The sequence below is a fragment of the Vanellus vanellus genome (genome assembly GCF_965231255.1).
Source record: "Vanellus vanellus genome assembly, chromosome: 16".
NCBI classification, from domain to species: Eukaryota; Metazoa; Chordata; class Aves; order Charadriiformes; family Charadriidae; genus Vanellus; species Vanellus vanellus.
In genome coordinates this window covers 2,067,711-2,084,797 of record NC_138921.1, presented here as the reverse complement: position 1 = coordinate 2,084,797, position 17,087 = coordinate 2,067,711, and the positions used below count along the sequence as shown (strand labels likewise).

The 17,087-nt window shown below is 45.0% G+C and overlaps 1 protein-coding gene across 5 annotated transcripts in view; it reads left to right on the top strand.

Moving 5' to 3' along the window:
- The first annotated feature begins 6,945 nt into the window (after window positions 1-6,945).
- The window catches only part of MTMR3 (myotubularin related protein 3), an 84,593-nt gene continuing 74,451 nt past the window's right edge, over window positions 6,946-17,087 (top strand). For 4 of the 5 annotated variants that reach the window (XM_082491691.1, XM_082491690.1, XM_082491689.1 and 1 more), the window contains exons 1-2: window positions 6,946-7,132; window positions 7,779-7,822. The gene's annotated coding sequence lies outside the window, so the exon portion shown is untranslated. Of the gene's footprint in view, window positions 7,133-7,314; window positions 7,441-7,778; window positions 7,823-17,087 lie in introns of those variants that run through there. The other variant, XM_082491688.1, reaches the window with a different exon arrangement.

The following is a 17,087-nucleotide window of genomic DNA, read 5'->3' as shown; positions in this document are numbered from 1 at the left end:
AATTGCAAAGTTGTGGAAATTGGCCATTACATTTTTTAAGCAGCTGAAATGCAATTACAGTAACGATGATGAATTGCTGTAGCCCTGGGCTCTGCAGCCACCAGCTCTTTCAGCCTCACTCTACTTTTTCCTCTTTTACATTTTATCTTAATGATATATACATTAGTTTATCAAGGACTAATGGAAGTTCTAAGCCTTCCACAGCATGTTCTTGATAGTCATAGAGACAGAGGTGTCATCCTTAAACTGGTGACCTGATGGATCCTACAATAATTTATTAACTATTTTTTCCATTTTCCATCATTCTCCCATTAACCCCCTCCAAGTATATGCTTAGCATCAAGTCTCACCATTGGATATCTTTATCCAAAGACACCAGGGATGGCCTAAGATACTTCTCAGCTCATTCTCCACTCAGCATTGCGTCCATGCCGGGGCAGAACACCAGTTCCCTCTCTCTCCGAGAGGCTGCGGGTACAGCGGTCGCTTGGCCAGTGGAACGAAGCAGTTGCTCAACTTCTGAGAGCTTTAATGGTGCAAGTTCCCGTGGGCGGGAACTCCCTCCTCTGCGCACCACAGCGGGTACAGTCCCGAGTGGGTTACCGGCATATTTCTACAGGAAAGAATTCTCACTTAAGATAATCAGTTAAAATAGTATCATTTTCTAATGATACTTGAAGGAGCTCCTCTCATCAGACAGCTTCTTAGCCTCTCGCTGCCTTGTGTTTCTCTTTGGTATGACAGGATAATAACAACGATCCAACTTCAGGAGGAAGGATCTTAACTGTGCTTATTGAAAAAAATATATGTGTTTTATTATTAAATGCATTTTTCAGGCAGCATTGTTATAGCAACATGGCACACGACACACAAAGTTGTTAACTTTTCCAAAGAAAAGATGTTCGGTATAAAATACTTTGAACATTTTACTTATTTTTAGCTCACTAGGCAAACAATATGGATTATTAGTTGTTATGGTTTAAGAAACCCATAACAATTTATTGTCATTTAGGCAATCATTCTCTCACCCGATGACGCCTCCCCACCCAGGAATGGGAATCGCGGAAAACCAAGGAAAACTGAGAGTTAAAATATAAACAGATTTAATAGAGTAAGACTAGATATTAACATTAATAGCACTAAAGGACCAATATTGATCCCGATACCAGTATAAAATACACAAGGACTGTCCTCAGCCCATTCTGTCCGTAGAAGCTGTGCACTCCCAGCAGTGACAGCCAATGCGGGACACCGCGAGCACTGCGGCTTCGGGAAGAAGGGAAGGGCTCAGGGCTGCGGCACCGGGGCAAGGAGTTCTCCGGATGGCAGCCGTCACGGGAGAGAGCGAGCTCCTCAGCAAACTTCCTAAATTGTACTGAATGTGCCGTTCATGGTATGGAATAACCCTGTTGGCAGTGTGGGTCAAGTGCCCGGGGTCTCACTCCTCCTCAACCCTGTAACCTGGTGAGCTTGAAAACACCAAGACCTTGAAACTTGCACATCATGGCTGGCTAGAAAGTCAATATTTTCACAAATTCAGACACTAGGGTCTTCTAAAAGTGCAGTTTTCCCAAGAACTAGAAGAGAAATTAGTCCTGTGTCGCTCAAACCAGGACATTAGTCTTTATAAGTATAAGAAAATAATACAAGCAGACATAAAACAAGACTTCCAAACTGAACTGCTGGCATATCTTCAATATTGATGTCTTCGGCTTGTACTGCCAGGTACAGAAATGCCTTGCACAAACAAGGTGTCATCCATCGTCTCCAGAGCAATGCTCTGTGCTGACGAACCCCAGCAGAACTAGTATGTTCAATATAAACTCTGTAATGAGGTGCTGTGCTGCCATCACAGCCGGGCATAGCGTGTCTCCGGCTGAGTGCTGGAGGGAGCTGGCTTCTCACATGCCAACCAGCTCCCATGTCCTTGCAGAGCCAGGCTCAGGCAGCTGTCCTCCTTCCTGGAAACGCTGTCCCCAAAGCCGTTTTCAGTATTGGCTCAAAAATGCTGTCACTGTTCCACTGAAGTTTACAGAGTCCCCAAAACTGCGTATCTGATTAGTCCTGGAATAATCATCTTGATGTGTAGCCGTAGCCAGGACAGGTTCATTGTGCTCGCTTCCCTTCAGCAAAGTATCACTAATAGCACATCTTGTTTTAAAACAGGGTTATTACGAGACAAAAAAGAATCCTAAAATGAGACTGTTGGAAAATGTTCTGACAAAAATTATATGTATGTAATAAAAATCTCATTATTTTCAAATTATTCATCTACTTTTCAAGGGAATGAGTCAGAGCACCCAGGATGACTGACAGAGTGGGTGCCTCTCACCTGGCATATTTTAAACAGGGGTGGCCTCACGCTGTGCTGACCCTGCTGTCCCCACTGCCTGCCATTTAGATTAAAGGCACAATGCTTGTTTGGTGGGAGCAGAAAGAATGGAAGCAGCTACACAAAGAGGAACAAAGGATAAATACCGTGGTCAGAGGCGGGTCTCAGCACAGCATTCTGTTCGGGAATTTGTTAAAAAAAAGAAACCAGAGTTAAAGTAGTAAAACATCAAGGTAAGGTGAAAGATAAAAAAAGAAACAAACAAGGAGAAGAAGGATGAAGAGAGCTGCTTTTGCATAGAAAACTGTCCGAAGAAGCTGTTTTGGAGTCCTGAGAAAGGAAACTACCCTGTGTTTCACGATCTGACTGCTCTTACAGAATCAGGACTTGGTGCGTTGTTTGTGTTTTTTTTAAGACATATCTGACCATACCATCAGTTTTTCATCATAACAGAAACAGCCTGCAGAGCCTGCGTTTGGCTGTTTGGATCACAAGAGTGAAGTGTATTAAAGGTTACTGGATGGTAACAGCGGCAGGAAAGTACCTGACACACGTTTGGTTTTGCGATTTCTCGCTGTGCCATGTGCAGATCGCTCAATGATTCCATCTCACATACAGGGTGGGTGCAAGAGCCAGCCTCTGCGGGGTGGTGATCTGAGGGACCAGGCTGGGATCATCCAGAACTGGATGCTGCCAGCCTCCACCACGATCACATGCGGATTTTAAATGTGCCCTTACTGAATAAATCCAATAACTCAAATGACATTTGGGTCATTTGGGGGTTGGACTAGATGATCTGGGGGTTGGACTAGATGATCTCCAGAGGTCCCTCCCAACCCTGACTATTCTGTGATTCTGTGATTCTGTGGGTCGCGACTGCAGCCTGAAGAATATCTTTCGACATCAGGTATCCCTTTTCCTTTCAAGTAATAACTCAGTGGCTGTGTCTCAAACAGTAAGAGAGGTTCAGAAAGGACTTGTTGGGTCTTTAGGGTCAGTTCTCAGCTGTTGGTGGCAACTGCATCAGGGTAAGGCAGCTCTGGAAGGACGACTCAGAGCCTCAGGACTTGCGCTGTTGGAAGCTCCGGTGTTATGTTTCAGCCCAGACTTTTCATGGCCATCGGATACTTGTTTGCTCTTACACTAACATCACCCTTGCTCTTAAGGGAGATGTGTTTACTTGTGTGTTTACTCCCTGAAGTTTCATAGAGAACAACTGTATTCCTTCTCAGCATTCAGTTTTGTTGGCTAAACAAATTATTTCACGATTCTTACACAAAAAAAAAAATCAGGATTACCCTGTAATTCTTCTCCAGTCACATTTTAAGTTTGTGTCCCTTGATTAAAAGTGACCAGAGCTGCATGCATAATTCCAGAGAAGGTTGCAGCAAAGCTTTGTAAAATGGTGTTAACATTTTTCCCCTTCTCCTGGAGATATCTCAGTTGATATATGATTTTCGTCAGAGCTGCTTCATATCGGGAGTTCCGTCATCTTGAGATCAACAAATACACCCAGATTTTTCTCTTCTTCTGTCATTTCCAACTGATGAGCTCCCAGCTTGCAGCAGAGATTCTTGTTAGTAATTCCCAAGAGCATGACCTTGTACTTTCCCCTATTAAATTTCATCCCATTTCCAATGTGCCAGCGCTCAATCTTATCCAACTTTTCCAGCAATACAGATACTCTCTCCGCAGTGCTGGTGCCTCCCAACTTTGTGCCATCAGCAAATGCCATCACCTCACTTCTAGCTTGTGTTCCGAGGCCTGACTGAAAAATACTGTGCAAGATCAAAAGAATGCAAGACAAGCCTTGCTGGGTGAGCCCGATGGTCCCTGTGGGACAGCACTCTGTCTCCGAGAGGGGCAGTCAGTGATGCTGTTTAGGGAGAGCACTGAAGCTCAGCCACTTTCTGCTCTCTTCCCTTTGCACTCCCCGTGCACCCACAGGTGGTGTATGTTTGAGGTGATTTCCCTGCCTTTTCCATGTAGCTCTTTTTTTTATGCTCATGCTCGCCATTCATTTATTGAATCCATTTTTTGGACCTGCTGATAGTCTCCAAATCTGTTCTTAAGGAGCTCAGCTCCACCCTCACAGTCTGCTTTTCCAGGCAAACTATTGCCATCTGTCTGTAGCTAGCTTCTTACCTACCAAAGAAACTATATATTTGCCATGTGGCATTGTACTCAATATCCTATTAAATCCAGTTAGATTAATTCTATTGTATATCCATTGTCTAGAAAACAATTATCAAAGGTATAATCTTAGTTAAATGCACTCTATCTTTAGTAAAGCTATGTCGCGTTTTACTTTATTTTCCACTTACTTGTCTGTCCCCAACTACTTTTTCCTTTAAATTTTTTTCTAAGCTTTTAATGTTTTTGAGGTCAGACTAACAGGTGTCTAAATGACTGGATTGCTTTTCTTCCTCCTGCTTAAAAACAGTGCTTCGGTAGTTCCACGGTAATCCATTACCACCCTCAACCTGACAAATTAAAACCTTTGTACTGGATGAGTGAGGATACATTCCAGGTCTGTCAGAACCGTGGGCTTGGGAATAACCTCGTTCCCTGAGCTGCGTGGCAGGTTCTCACAGGCCATGTTCTCCCTTTGGGTACAGTAATTTCCATTTCCATAAAATAATACTCATTAGCTATCATCCTTTGCCCCAATCATCATAGAAAATAGAGGCAAAAGTCATTTAATATGGGGCCATACCTAATATTTAAAAATAGTTTGGAACACAAGACGTGGAGAGACTCAGAACACAAGACGTGGAAAGTCTCCATGTGATGTCTTTAACCATATTGGTAAAGACAATGCCAAAGATGACAATTTGTGTCACTGAAATAAGCAGCTGGAAGGGCACAGCTTTTCATGTCACAGTGATGGTGCTCCAGCAAGTTCCCCCTCTTCAAAAAACAGAAGGAGCAACCAGCAGGTTCTGCTGTACCAAGCCTCAGGTCTCCAGGATTCAGCTTCCTGAAGTAGGTCACATTTGGTCTCCGTCCGGGAATACTGCAAAACGCAACCATTTAAAAGGGAGCTTTCAAAATTCATATTCTGCTTCCTAATGTTGCCAACACACATCCTTTTCAGATACAGCTATACCGGCTGAACATTTTTTCATTGCTTTTGGGTATAAACAGGCCAGGAATCCTGTTTTTCCCTTCAGTTACCTGTATTTCTTCCAAAGTTCCTCTGAAGGTACACATTGACATTCAGATCACATTTGCATTCAGATGATGGCTTGTTGTTGGAAAAAATCCCTTCAGAGGGGCTGATTAACTTCCTTTCAAATGTTTACTGTCCCTGACCAAGGGTGCGAAACCAGAAAACAACTCATTGTGTGGCTTATATCTGAGTTTAAAGACATGGGATCCTGTATTTTGTATTGTTCTCTCTGAACTTTAATGCTACTTCTAGCTTAAACATGACTTAATGACAGACTGAAGTCCATCTGTTACAATGACTAGCCTTGGACTCAGAGGGAGAGTCCTGTGGATAATTTAGGAGTGCATTTTGTAGTTACTAGCAAGCAAGCATTTCATTTCAGATCAAGGCAAGCATGAGGAGCAGGTGGAAATATCTCTCAAAAGCACAACCTGACCTACATACGGTATTGTAAATTAAAGATATGTATAAAAATAAAGCAGTAATGATCCATCACATTTGCAACAAAGCCCAGATACAAATCTTGCTGCTGAAAAGGAACTCTATTGCACAAGGCTTAGTTAAAGCTTCAGTTTGGCAACTGCAATGCTTCCTGCCAACCATACCCTGCTACCTCTGACACTGCTGCCATTTTAGCTTGTGCCCTTCTGTTGCTTAATGCCCATATCCCTTTTGCTTTATCACTTGTCTCTCAATTTCCATGTATTTTTTGGCTCTCGTGCCTTGCGTTGGCTCCCTGCTCCCCATTACCTCATGCTCTAGGAGCTGCGGGCTGCTCGGGGTGGCTTGGACGGTGCATCCACTGATGGCACGGGGCCACACATGTTCCTACAGCTGAGCTGAATGTCACAAAAGCAAAGGAGGAGAGCATTGGGCAGAAGGCCTTGTGCGCAAGAGCGGCTTTTATAGTCAGACGGGGTGTTTCTCCAAGGGACGCGAGGGCTTTGGAGGACTCCCAAGGAGGTCGCCAGGACCGCAGGATAGTGCGGGCTGACCTCTGCTCCCGCAGCTCCCCTCAGCACCCGGCTCCAGCCCCCCTCCACCCACTACCTGCCTCACCAGCTTGGCCGCCAAAACTTCTCCCCACACACCGCCTGTCCCACCGCATCGCACCTCCTGCCTCAGCGGGGCTGCGGGCCGCCGAGGGCCGGGCCTCAGCCACCTGCGGGCGGTGAAGCACACCCCCTCCCCCCCCCCCCCTCCAGCGTGATAAAAGGAGGAAGGGGCTACTCAGCTCCACCCGCGGAGAAAGGGCAGCTGTGGGGATGGCCGCGGTTCTGCCTCCTGGGGAGACGGGGAGCTCTGAGAAGAGCTGCGCCGCGGCCGCCCCCTCAGAGCGGGGCGGGGCGGGGCGGCCCCCCCCCGCCCCCTCAGGGCGGTGGCGGGGCCGCGGAGGGCGGGAACGGCGCGCGCCCGGCCCCGCCCCGCGGAGGGGAGGGGGGAGAGGGAGGAGGCGGTGGCGGCGGGAGCGCGCCTGGCCCCGCCGTGCCCGCGTCCCGTGCGGCCGCCATGTTGTTGTGGCTGTGAGAGGCGGCGGAGGCAGCCCGGAGCTCAGCGACCCCGGCCCAGGCAGGAGGCCGCGCCCCGGGTAGGGGGTGTGGGGGCTCTGCGCCATGCCCTGCCCCGCGGTAAGGAGACGGCGGGGGCGTCCGGGCTCGCTCTCGGCGTCTGGCGGGGGGGGGGGGGGGGGGGGGGAGGTGGGCCGGCCTGCCGGGCCGGGGCCTGGAGGAGGAGGAGGAGGAGGGCGGCCGGGCTGTCAGCTGCGGGGCCGCGGCCCGGCACGCCCCCTCGGCCCGCGGGGTGAAGGGCAGCGGCGGGGACCCGGCGGCGGTTCCTTCTGCTGGGCCGGACCCGTCGCGGTGGGCTGAGGCGTTCGCCCGGCACCGCGGCCGGGGGTGGCGGCGGCGGCGGCCTCCTCGTCGCCGGGCGGGCAGAGGTGCCGGCCGCGGGCCTGGCGCGGCCCTTCGCCGCGGGGCTTGGGCGGTGCGGCCGGCGGAGGGTGGGCTCTCCGCCCGGGCGGGGCGGCCGTGGGCTGCCGGGCCTCCCCGGGGGGTGGCTGGCTGCCTGCAGCCCGTACGGCCCGGCTGAGGCAGCGCCTCACGCCGCGGGCAGGCGGGGTTGCCCCGCTCGGCTTCTCCCGCCGCTTTGGCCGGGCTGGCAGTTGTGTATGGGGCCAAAATTCCCCTTCTCTCTACCTGTGGGACTTGTTGAGGCTATTGATTGATATAGTTTTGGGGGTTTAATTGTGCCTCTTCCCCGTGTTCCTCTTAACAGTCCTGTTCTTTTGATGGGATCTGAGCAGATGTTGCCCTTCTCTGGTAAGTAGTGGCTTACGCCCTCCCCCCCATTACCCCCTAACATGGAGTTTAAGTTTTTCCACCGAAGTTGTTCCCTCTTCTGTTCGTTCTTTTCGGGAATGTTGTTTTATCAGCAGATGGGACCTCATGTTCCTTCACATTTCTCTGTACAGGAAACTGCTTTCTTTCCTTTTTATGCACACTTCCCTCACTGGGGAGGAGGCTGGGTATGAGCTTATAACTCTTGCAGACCTCAGGTCTGATAGGTGCTCTTCTGTGTGCTTCACCTGTTTGTTTTCCTGTGTGATGAGCCCGTGTAACCATGTGAATAAGGCTTTCTTTTAGAAGAAAAGAGCTTGTCTAGTGAATCATGTCAGGTAGTGCTGAGTGTAGAGGTGCAGCTTGGCTTTATGGTGAATATAAAGGCATATTTAAATGCCTAGGTGAGCCCATTGGGAAGGGATGGAGTTGTGACTGGAAGAACTATGGCAGGTTTCTTGTGATGCCTATCATGCTCTCAGCTTTAGATAAAAAGCTGAGGTGCCTTTCATCTGTTATTAAAGCATGTGCTGTAGTATTTGAAAATTGACTTTTTTGGTAGAGGTGAAGGAGTACTTGTAGATAACTTGAGGGGAGGAGACTGACATCCGATATCTGCATTGCTTCAGCTGTTACTGACTGATCGCAGTGGTTTTAGAAGATGGAGAAAAAGTGCTTTCTTTCATAGCACAGGAAATACTGTGAACTGTGTGTTGAAACTTTCTGCAGATAACTAAAGGCGGGGCATGGGATTCTCAAACGCTTCAGTGACAAGTGTTTCTGTGTGCCTGCTTTGGAGTTCGGGGAGGGGCAAATGTGCAGGAGCAGTAATGATGAGCAGTGGTGATTTTCTGAGTGATCGCGCTAAAAGTTGCTCTTGTCCTCCTGCAGATTATAGGAGTGATATACTGAGAATTGAGCTTAGTTCTCTTGCTGGCAGTGTTACATGTACCCATCTAGGATACTGTTAATATCCATTGCAATAACTGTCTGCACTAGAAATTATTGAAGTATCAATGTTAGGAAGTATCAGTGTTAGCCTGCCTAAGTAATATGCTGTGCAACCCATAAGTGATACTGAGTAGGTGCAATAGGTTAGCTTGATAAGCTCTCTTTTTTTTTTTTTCTGTAAAAATAGCCATCCACAGCTAGAGATGGGAATGGAGCATGCCCAAGCTTCTGAAGATAAGAAGATACACTATTTTATCTCAGATCTCATTCCACCTACATGCAGCCCAGGATGGTGGAGAGAAGTATGTTGTCAGCCTTTCAAGAGTAGGAAGAACATGGCTATGCAGTGCTTTCCTGGCAATTAACCTGGAAAAAAGGAGTAACTTAAGGAGAAGGGTATTGTTTGGCTGCTGGAGTAATGGGCAGAAGCCTGACAAATCTGCTGGAGCAAGGAATAAGGGATTGTCTTCATGGAGTGAATCAGAGGAATTGGGTTAGCCTCCAGCACAAAGTTTGAGATCTTTTCACCTGCAGAGGTCAAAGGGATGTGATGGCTGTTCCTGTGCCGGTAGCTTCTTACTGGGATGTGTAACTGGATATAATGAGATAGGTCTCTTCTAATTGATGTTGGTGGTGTCTTCCAGAGCACATGACTCCAAATAGTGCATTAGTGCTTATCAGATATTGTAAACTAGAATGAAAAGTCCAGGTGCTTGAATATGCACTTGTTTTATAGTTGCTTTCATTGGCTGAATCAAAGTAATATAAGTTATGTTTCTTTCAAAATAAGCTTCTAAGTATTAAATTTTCTAAGCCATAATGTGCAACTGTTCTGCATTTGTTTCTAGTTTGAGTAGCTGGGGGTGTAAAGATTTCTAACGCCTGTTAGATCCCATGTGGGTTTTAACGTCAAGAAATGAGCTTCGTGGTTTGTAATTCCACTCATCTTCTAGATATTGATGCCATAACTTCCCAGTGCTGTCAGGAAAACTTTAGGAATATGCCTAGCACTCAATTACTGTTGTAATTCTTGTGAATGAACTGGATTGTTTAAAAGATAATTATTTCTTTATCTGTGTGGTGGTTCAAAATTTCAGGGTGATTGAGTGGCTTGCACACAAGTCAAGTTAGTACTAATTCAGGAATTTGAAATACTCTTTTTACTGAGGCTTGCTATGTCTGGTAAAGAACCGAAGACCGCAATTCCTAGTGCATTACAGCTTCTGCTTTGGATGCATCACTCCTGAACAGTGCAGGATTGCCGTACCAGGCTGGTGTATTGACTTGCATGCATGTCTGCTGCTTGTGGGATGGGCAAAGGTCAGAAACCACAGCATCGTTTGGTGTCAGCTGTCCTTATTCGGAGTCTGATTGATAGCAGAAACACCCAAGACACTGTCCCTTTGCTTTGGGGTGAACAGTGGAGAAGGACTGACAGAATGTACTTGATATCATAGAAATCTAATCGTAAGCTAGAGCATGAGTAGTCCAGACCTGTTCTTCCCCTCATCTGTTTAATAGTTTCTGGTAGTGGTGTGAAGGAGGTGAACACCAACTGGCTGTAGTGATTCTGGGAGGTAATGTTTTATCCCATAAGGAAGGTCTCAAGTTGGTCCCTCCTGGTCAGAACGAGAGGGAAGAAGAGCCTGTAGTAGCAGGAAAGAAGCATGGCATTATCTTGTTGAAACCAGTAGCGTCTTTCACCTTTAGTCTGTCGTGAAGTGTCTGGATTGTGTTGCTCTGAGCTAGAGGTGCTCTGTTCACCTTTGGTAGGCAGCAATATGTGACTAGAAGTGAAGTTTGGAACTGCAGCTCCACACCATGCAAAGTGAGCTGGGGAGGAAAAGTGAAGCAAAAGGCTTTCTGGAATGTTAATTGAAATGGATAAGCTATTTCTGGAGTCACTGATGTCCATCAAAAAGCACTGTTTTTACAGGCTTAACTTAAAATACAGTTGTTGATACCTAGCTTCGGTTCTTCATCTGAAACAGTTCTGACTGAGAATCTTAATTTGAAGTTTAGAAAGCAGCAGTTGGTTCAACATGTGAAGGTTGACTGCAAGTTAAGCTGTTTGGAAGCATGCTCTGTAGGTCTTACTGGGGGGGCAACTGAATGCATCAGAGGCATTGGCCCTCATGGGTGTTAGCACTGAAAATAGTTGCAACAAAGTAAGCTTGGTATGATCCAGTTTGAAGTTTTTCTGAAGTGTGTGTGTGTATATATATATGTGCATGAGTGAGGCAACTAATGACATTGTAATAGCTATCATGTAGCTGGTGGAACTCTTCCAAACTCTGATAAGGGGGGGAAAAAAAACCCCAACCAAAACCCTGAACAAGACTGCCTAAAAGGTAATTCTTGCCCTTCCTTAGGAGAGTTGGATTTCAGAAGACTTGAAGCTGGATGGCCTTTGTTAAGTGATATTGCAGTGAAACTTGTACAAGCTGCAGTACTGAAGTATTACCACTTTTTCAAAAGTTAATCCTTTGAACAAGGTTCTACTGGAACTTAATTTTAGTGAAATTAGTCTGTTTTTCCTCTTGAGTAGGAATGAAGTGAAAAGCTGTAAAGCTGCATTGATAGGATGGCTTGGGAGCAGGCTGTCACACTAGCTACTGGTCACACCAGTAATGTAATGATAGCTTAAATAGTGTCCTCAGTAACACATGCTGCTAGATTTCAAGTAGTATTAAACTCCCTTTTTTTTAGAGACGTGAAACCAAAAATATTGAATTGCAAATACTTGAAAATATAATGTTTCAGTTCGGTGTTAGTTGAAAGTGGACAGAATGTCAAAGAAACCAAGCCTTGGAGAAGGCAAAGCAAGCTGTCTTTTGCCTTGCTCAGCACATCTCATTGTCATTTTCAGTGTCCATTGTGATGGACTGACTAGCCGCGATGAGAATGAAGTTGGCTGTGCTGCTGACAGCTTTCATCTGAGATGCTGATCTCGCTGATGCTTTTACTGACTTTGTGACATCACTTCTTCATTGAATTATTCTCCAGTGTGTGAAGAGCATGGTAGTGCTCAACTTCAGGGTTTTTAGCTCTTACGTAGCTTGTGAAGCGTTAGAACTAGTGCTAGCAGCGAAGCCTGAGCTTAGTGTGGAAAATTGTCCTGTCACCTATGGAATTAGCTTGAAGCTAGAATGAAATCAGAAACTTGGTGTTAGCTCTTGGTGCCGTATGAGGAGCTAGCTGGGTGTTTGGAAGGGCAGTCAGGACAGACCACCACCATGGCTGGGGTGTTGTCTTATAATGAGAGCTGTAACAGGCAACATTCAAATGTTTGAACTTCTGAGACTGGACGGCAAGGCAGGCTGCCACGAGCCTCTGAACTTCCACAACATGGCTTAGAAGACAGGGAATATCTGTGTAGGAGACTTGTGTTCTGATATTTGAACTGTGATATTTTTTGACTCTGTCTTCTTTCTTACTGTTGTGTATATTGATTTCAAGCTGTATATTCTGTATATTCTCCCCTCCATTTGATTTTAGTCCGATCATTCCTGCACTTTCTGCAGAGTGAGAGTTTCCATAGGGTTGCGTAGGGCTTCCCCATGGAATCTCCTCTAGTGCAGTGGCTGGTGCCTACTTCTGGGGAGAATAAGTGCAAGCCTCCAGTGTGTGAAGAGCTAGAAAGCTCTTCTGCTTCATGGGCAAGCACATGAAAGCTCTTGCAGTACTGTCTTTTTTTTCTTTATCTTCTGGCAAAGCTTTAAAATAAGAGGCTGATTGCATTTTAACTTGGTTACAGGAAGAATCAACTTAAATGTGCTTTTCTGCCTGTTGGATTAGGTCCCTGAGAAGGCATGGGCTGATCAGCATACCTATTAGGTCCTGGGAGGTAGAAGCAGGATTCAGGTACTTGGTTTCTTGAGCTGGGGCAGTTCTGCAGGTGCATGGATCTACAGCTGCAGGCACCTGGTAAACTCCAGGCTGAACATACTCTGGGAGTGTTGGATATCTTGAGCTGGGGATTTTGTAGTGGTTTAATTTCAGAACTAAAGTCATTCTTTACTGGTGCGGTCTCTAGCCAATGTGCAGGGTCTGCCCTCTCAAGTTCTCCTTTGTTTAGCCCTCACTGGGAAGAAGAATTGGAAAATGGTTTTCACTTTAATCCTAGCTTTCTATGTTCCGAGGAAACATTGTCAAAGTAACTCGCTACCTCTGTGTGCTTCTCCCATGGTGTGAGTACACTATCCCCATGGATAAGACTTCTACCAAAGGTGCTCTTGTTTGTGGTCTTTCTTATGCTATTTTAAGACTGTGGAAAGGTTTTTCTGTGGCAAAACCAGTGAAAAGCTATAGATGATGCTTTAACTGAGACTTCTGAAAACTAAATAGCTTGAAATGGAGAGCTGTAGCTAGGGTGCCTGTCTGTAGGATGGGGTCTCTTGTGCATAAAAGTCTAATAGTCTCTTTAAGTATTTTTGGCTGTTCTGGTGCTCTACAAGGTTTATTTCCTAGAACATATAGTTGGTATGGGGGGGGGGGGAGAGAGTAAAGCACTTCCAAGTTGAATTTGTGCAGGAAGACTGCTGCATTGCCATAATTAAGTTTTTGTAGTTTTTCTTTCTAATACCAGAGATTTATGCACTGGTATAAGCATTATTTATAGAAACACTGTTAGAACAGTTTTCTGTTGCCCTTTTGTGGGCCTCATTTGCTTCTCCAACTTTGGGACTGGAAACTAGGGCTATAATCAAAGCATTAATTCCGTAGCGTTACCTGAGAGGCCAGAGCTTCAGGAAGAAACAAAAATAGTTTCTCTTTCCCTATGCCTTTAAAAGAAGGGTTTGACTCCTGTATCAACTGGGAAAAGGCGGGCTCTTGACAGAAGGAAACTGTTTTCTCCAGTGCTGCTTTCTCCACTTGTGGAGGCACCTGGGGGAAGCTGCTCCCAGCCACCTGTGCAAGGAGGGGACCGAAAAGCATGTCTAAATGCTGAAAGGCGTCCGTGGAAATCGAGTTGGTGAAGACAAGATGCTGGTGGTTGGCTGTCTGGCTACCCTGGGGGAGTGGAGCAAAGGCAGGACTTGCCTGCAGGGTGTGTTGCATTTGCTATCTCCCCAGCTCACCCCTGCCAAGCAGCCTTTTATGTAGGGGTGATGAGGATCACAAGCCTTCCAAGTCCTGTGAGCGTGACTTCTCAGTTTCCCTGTGGCTTGACTGTTCTGCACAAGTAGGATTCTTATTTTTTTGGGGGGGGGGGTTCTGTACAGCTGGTGGCAGAATTTTAGAAAATAGATGGAAAATCAGATCTTTTCCTTGATTCTTCCTGTGATGTAGAGTTTAGCACCTCATAGGAGAGGGACAGACTACTAGAATTTTGATTTCAGTTATTTAGTTGCTAGTGTAGCTGAAAGTATTGAAGAGTTGAGTAAAACTGAAGGCTTAATTGAAGAAATAATACCAAAGACTGAGCACCTAGAGAGATAAGAAAAAAACATTTATACCTGCTTCACTGGGACTGTTTCTGACAGAAGAATCTTAATATTTTTAACATTTTACAGTTCATCTAATGTGCGTAAGATAACTTCCAGTACTTTTGAAGCGAAGCCTCAATTTTGTTGTACGGAAGATGTTGGAATGATCCAGTCTGCTAGTCAGTCTAGTGTTAAGCTCTGTGCTATCACTTACGCTACCACTACATGCTTTCAAACTCAGTTTAAGTCCTAAGCTGCTCATGGAAGTGATTGCGGCTAGGTTTGGAATCGGTGGAAAGCGTTTCCCTGGAATTTCTGATCTGGTAGTTAAAAGGGGACCAGCAGCATGACTCTCCTTGTTTTCTCTGCCAGTAGATCAGGAAAGGGAGTAAGCTAGTTGCTGTGGCTGTCTGATTTCATCTCTTGTAGCTGTAATTGACCTAAATGTGTACCTGTGAAAGCTTTACTTATTACATTGCTATCTGTAAGCTTGTAATTGCTATCATTGAAACTTACACCTGAGATAAAATGAGATGCTGTGGAGTTCTGCTGTTTGTAATTATACTGTTTGTTGCATCCTTGGTAGGGTGTTTGCTTTGAGATCTTTTCAGACCTGCTTCTGCATTTGTTGCAACTGAAAACTGTCTTCAGTTTTACTTGCCTCCAGCCTTCAGTGTCTTCTCTAACTTGCAAAACTACTGTTATCAAAGCTGACTTTCACTGTTCTGTGGGTTCTGCAAGTTCAGGCTTTTAAAATACTTTTCTATCTGCTGACAAGGAACAGATGATCCAAAATGAGAAGCGACAAAAAGAAAGCTCACCTCCGTATCACAGAGCAACTTTGCTTGAAAGTTAATGTGAGGACACTGCTCTATCTGTTCTGCTGTCCAGAACATTTGCTATGGTCTGAATAAAGTAGAAACATTTTCTGTCTTGTGAGCTGTTTGCTTTGCTTTTATTCTATTTGAGTTTTCCTTATTTACTTTTTTCACTTCTGAGACAAATATGTTAGTGTAATGTACGCATTGTTAAACTTCTGATCCAAAAAACCTGACTAAAGTGTCTAAGCAGATTGCAGTTGTAGGTTATTTTGATTATTTGCCTTTGATAAATGGAAGCTGAAAGCAAGTGAAGTGTACTTAATGTAAACTTGCAAGTTTATTGCCTCTGCCTGCAGATGTTTTACTACTTTCCATCTAAGCACTGTGCATGTCTTTTTAGAGTGGATAAGCTTTTCAGCAAATTAATGACTAATCCTTATCAAACAAGCGTTCATCTTGACAATTAAGCATTCCTGTTCTTAATTGTATGATGATTGGTGGACATACTAGTCATGAGTCATGAGTACATTTGAGAATTCAGATTCTTAATTTTCTCTCACTGCTGGTAGCAGGAATTTGCTGTGAACGGGGCATTATATTCTGGTTGGATACCCATTATAATTAAATGATCATCTTTGTCTATGTTCAGTGAACCTTTCTTTGAGTAACTTCCAAAAGAATGCACCTTTTTGCACTTTGGGAAAATCTGAACTCTCTGAGGAAAAGGAGGAAGATGGAACAAGGTAAATATTTTTGAGGTCTGCTAGGCTTTCCTTGTAGGTTTGGCTAGTGGATTATGGTCAAGGCATAGTTGTTTTCTAATGCAGAATACAATAGCTTGCTTGTTTTCTTTTACTTTGGACTGGAATCTCTTAATCCCTTCAGACTCAAGCATGAGTATCACATGATTTGGAGGTGTTTGGTTAGTGTACTTCGCTGCTGCAGAGCATCCCTGTACAGAACAGATGAGTAAATTGGGACTGCAGGGAGAAACCACATGGAAATTTTCAGTTTTGAAGATCCATGTCTAAGTTTTTAATGTTTTGTTGCTGGGTCGTGTTCTGGCAAAACCAAGGGGAAGCATCTGGTCCCGTAGACTTCTAAGTAAGGAAGGAGATCAGATTTCTGCTCTAAAACTCCTAGTTCATGATAAAAAAGGACTAGAGCTTCAATATCTCGATATTATACCTATACATTCAGTGTACTTACAAATACTCCAACCATGTATTGGGGTATTTGTGTGGAAACTTCCTTGCAGGAAAATCATCGTGGTACAGCTAATCACAGGTCCTTCTTTCAGAATCTGTGACCATGTGGGACATCAGTGGATATATAGCTGTATAAGTAATAACCCATAAACCCTTGTTAAAGAAAAAGAATAATAAATATTCAGTAACATGTAATTTCAGAAAATAGTAGTTTCTCCTTATAGCTGCACAATGGTAACATCATGCCTGGTCACCGTCATGTTACTTTTTCCCCCCCTTCAGTTCTGCAGGCTTTAGTAGCTGGAACCGAAATAGGAACTAGGATGAATGTTGATACTTGATGTGAGGAACTGCTAAATAGTGAGAGGACTAGACAAGATAAGTAAGTTGAGGTTTTCTAAAGTAGAGTAGGATTCCCTAAAATGCTGATTCCCTAAAATGCTGAAATATGCTAATGAAGTGAGAATCATAAAACTCCTGTGATTCAGAAGATGCTGCCCTTGACTCTTAGTGCTGCTTTTGCAGAATTTGGTACATTAAGCACCAGATCACTGTGGCTTTGCTTGGAGTAGCTTCAGTTACTGATGCTACCAGCAGCTGAAGCCTGCTTCTTCCCAAGCTATTTTCCTCACATTGAAAGAAATGTAAAAATAATTGGGGAGCTCTAGTCCTGGTGGTTCTGTACTTAGCTCATTATTCCAGGCAAATTATCTTTTGCTTCTCAAGTGTTGACTGGTAGGCTGGTTTAAGAGCTGTCTAGCTTTTGACTGCTGGGTCATTCTAACTCCTCTGCAATATTTTTATTACATAGGAACTTCTTCCTATGGATTCTTGAAAG